This window comes from Coffea arabica, chromosome 10e, assembly GCF_036785885.1.
Source record: "Coffea arabica cultivar ET-39 chromosome 10e, Coffea Arabica ET-39 HiFi, whole genome shotgun sequence".
NCBI classification, from domain to species: Eukaryota; Viridiplantae; Streptophyta; class Magnoliopsida; order Gentianales; family Rubiaceae; genus Coffea; species Coffea arabica.
The window spans coordinates 41,392,256-41,395,674 of record NC_092328.1 but is presented as its reverse complement, the minus strand read 5'-3'; the positions used below and the strand labels follow the sequence as shown (position 1 = coordinate 41,395,674).

The following is a 3,419-nucleotide window of genomic DNA, read 5'->3' as shown; positions in this document are numbered from 1 at the left end:
TGAACTTGGGACTCCAAACGGTTGATCGAAATGGCCATTTGATTCATTTGATTTTGCATGGATTGCATCTGGCTCATTTGATTTCTCATACTTTGCAGGTCCGAATCCGTCTTTTGTTGATTAGCAAGTAACTGTTTCATCATCTCTTTCATGGACGAACTTGAATTTGAAGAGGGTGGTAGCGGGCGAGGATGATACTGCTGGTGATGCCCCTGTGATCTATTAGGCGCAAAATTGGGTTGCCTATTTCCTCCATAACTGAAACTTGGGTGATCTTTCCAGTCGGGATTATACGTATTCGAGTACGGGTCATAGGGTTTTCTTGGCGCGGGCGTGTGACCAGCCATGTTCACCTACTCTGCACTTTCTTCCTGAATCATTGGGCACATGTCTGTAGAATGACCCATACCAGTGCAAATTCTACACACCTTGGCCTGAGATGCATTTCGTACAGCCAGTTGTCTAACAAATGAGGTTAACTTCGTCAATTGCTGTTGAATAGAAGATGTCTCTACCTCATTTATCTTGCGTATTGGGACATCCTCCCTCATACCGAACTGTTGTGAATTCTCGGTCATTCCCTCAATTAGCTCCCATGCTGCCCGAGGGGTCTTGTTCACAAGTGTCCCCCCACTTGCAGCATCAATTATGCTCCTGTCTCTGAAAAGTAGCCCCTCGTAAAAATATTGTATGCCAACTGCTCACTTATTTGGTGTTGGGGGCATTTGATGCACAATTTCTTGAATCGCTCCCAATAATCATAGAGCGACTCCCCTGAATGCTATTTGATGCCGCAAATTTCTTTCCTTAGACTTACAGCTCTGGACGCAGGAAAATATTTATCTAAAAATTTTTTCTTCAACTGGTCCCATGTGGTGATACTATCTGGTGGTAGGTGGTACAACCAGTCTTTTGCAGAATCTTTCAAGGAGAAGGGGAATGCTGTTTGCCTTTGCCAACAATGCCCCTGGGATAAGCTTTGTGCCTTGGACCCCTTTTCTGTCAAATTGACACTTGTTATCATAATTTCGTTCTACTTCCTGAAATATATGCCAAATACTAAAAATGAGTAGAATCTAGTAATTAATTTACATTGGGTCAGGTAATAGGGAAAATTAATAATAAAATAAATGATAAAATTACACCCTATCAATCTTACAAAAATTTAATTCTGTATTCAGTCATATCATAAACAAGTTATAAACTAGTACATAGCTGAGCTTCAGAAAAAGGTAAACAGTAGTGTTCTTGCTGCTCTACTTTAGCTAACTTGCATGCCCAAAACAGACATATTTGCTTGCCAGCAGGATATAGGCAGTGTTTTGAAAATTGGGCCGGATCGGCCGGTTTGACCGGTCGAACCGTGAAACCTGCCGAACCGGTGGTTTTCAGTTTTCAACTTTCCCTTTTTTTTTTAAGTTTTGCAAAATGCTTTTTTTTTTTTAGTTTTGCAAAATGCAGCTATCAAAATTCGAACTCAAGACCTTTGTAATAGAAGACCAATGTAGTAACCGCTGCACCATCACATCTTATAAGTTTTTGGGGATAACTTATTTATATAAAACAAACACTCATATTTCTTTTTTTCATTTTTCTTACAAAATCTCATTCTCTCATGCTCTTTTTTTTTAATCTTCGACTCTCTCTCTCTCTATCCTCTTTTCTTTTGTCACTTCCTTTTTAATCAAATCTCTTTATTTTTAATTTATTGATGTTTTCTTCCATTTTTTAATTTTGTTTTTGTCCATTAAATTGAAAAAAGTTAAAAAAGAATTATTTTTCTTTAACCCAAATTATTTAATGCCACAACTACTCACTTTTATCTCATTTTTTGTTTCTTATCAAGTTTACATTTCTATTTTCGATTCTCTTAACTTTTTTCGAATTCCAAACTTCCTTTTTTAAATTGCAATATCTAAATCCCAAAACGTAAATTGAAATTTAAATTCACAATGTCTAAATTCTCATAGACGTGAATTTTGTATAATTTCAAAATATTGTGATATTTTTGGGTTGGATTTAGATATAATTAAAATTGAGATGAAATTTATTTGTTTTAACTTATAATTTAAAAAAATTAATTTTAAAAATCCAAGTTATTCAAAAATAGTAAACTTTTCATCGTATAAAGTATTAAATTAGTCCATTACATGTCTTATCTTGTGCATATATATATTTATATAGATTATTTTTTAAAAATTTCATTGAACCGGGGTTGAACCGGTCCGACCGGTTGAATCTCGACCCTTTCACTTCATCGGTTCAATTAACGGTCCGATTTTTAAAACATTGGATATAGGGTGACAATTTTCAAACTAGCTAGCCGCTAGGGACTCACGAAAAAAATGAAGCTGATGATTTCTGTATTTCATTTCGTTTTAGAAGACATCATTGCAGGAGCAAACTACAAGGTACATTAGGTAGACTTGTTGGCAAACTAAACCAAGTTTAGGAGTATTTATTTCTTTGTTTTTCAGTTTTATTGGAGTCTGTTTTTTAGTAGTTGTTTGATTTAGGAATTTGTGTTTTATTTGAAAATTTCTTATGCAAGTGGTTTCTTTTCCAACAAGTCTGGTAGGTTATAAATAGGACATTAGTTTAAACAATTTTCTCGAGAGAGAGAGAGTCTAGAAGAGTTTGTCAGATTTTGTATAGTGGGGTGACTTTCTTTATTGTTTGAGATTTCAATAATATTGTGAGTTAATTATTTTCTTCTCTTCCACCTATATTTTGAGTGTTTGTTTTATCCTTTCAATTTTGTGACCCTATACGCATTGATTATTATTAGAACTCTAAAATTTGCATTCTACAATTGGCATCAGAGCCAGACTACAAGGTTAGTTTTGTGTGTTTCCACTATCAAAGAGTTACCCAAAAAGTTGCCAAAAAAATATTCAGTTAATCAAGTTAAACCACAAAGTTGGTCCTGAAGTGTGTATTTGGTGAAAAATTCGACCATAAGATTGGTTCGAAAATTGTTAGATTGTTGCAGGTGTAAAGACAGAGATCGAAAAAAAATCTTACCAAATTTGTTGATTGTTGTGGGTTGTCAAATTGAAGAATTTGATTGGTCAATCAACCAGGGAGACCAGGAAAACCCGACAAAAGGGAGAGAAAAATTTATTTAGATATATGAATTGTTAAATAATGGAATATTATAGAGATCTGATTGACGGTGAAAAATTTTTCATATTGATTCCCATAAGTACAAATAGACATACATATTTTGGTTGAGTTTTAACGGTGGAAAAATATCTCAAACAATGTAATTTGGATGATATTCTTTTTGGGTTGATGCAAGTGAGTTGTCAAAACATGTTTTCAAGAAGAAGGCACAATTATTTTATCAAGTGATGCGTAAAACAATGGAAGAAAGTATTTACAAAATTTTTGTTCGTTGTACTAAAATGCCTTGGAGA

General features: G+C 34.2%; 1 non-coding gene across 1 annotated transcript; it reads left to right on the top strand.

Moving 5' to 3' along the window:
- Positions 1-707: 707 nt before the first annotated feature.
- Positions 708-814, top strand: LOC113713126 (small nucleolar RNA R71). The gene has a single exon (XR_003453456.1). It is a non-coding gene; the product is annotated as a small nucleolar RNA R71 (small nucleolar RNA).
- Positions 815-3,419: the final 2,605 nt, after the last annotated feature.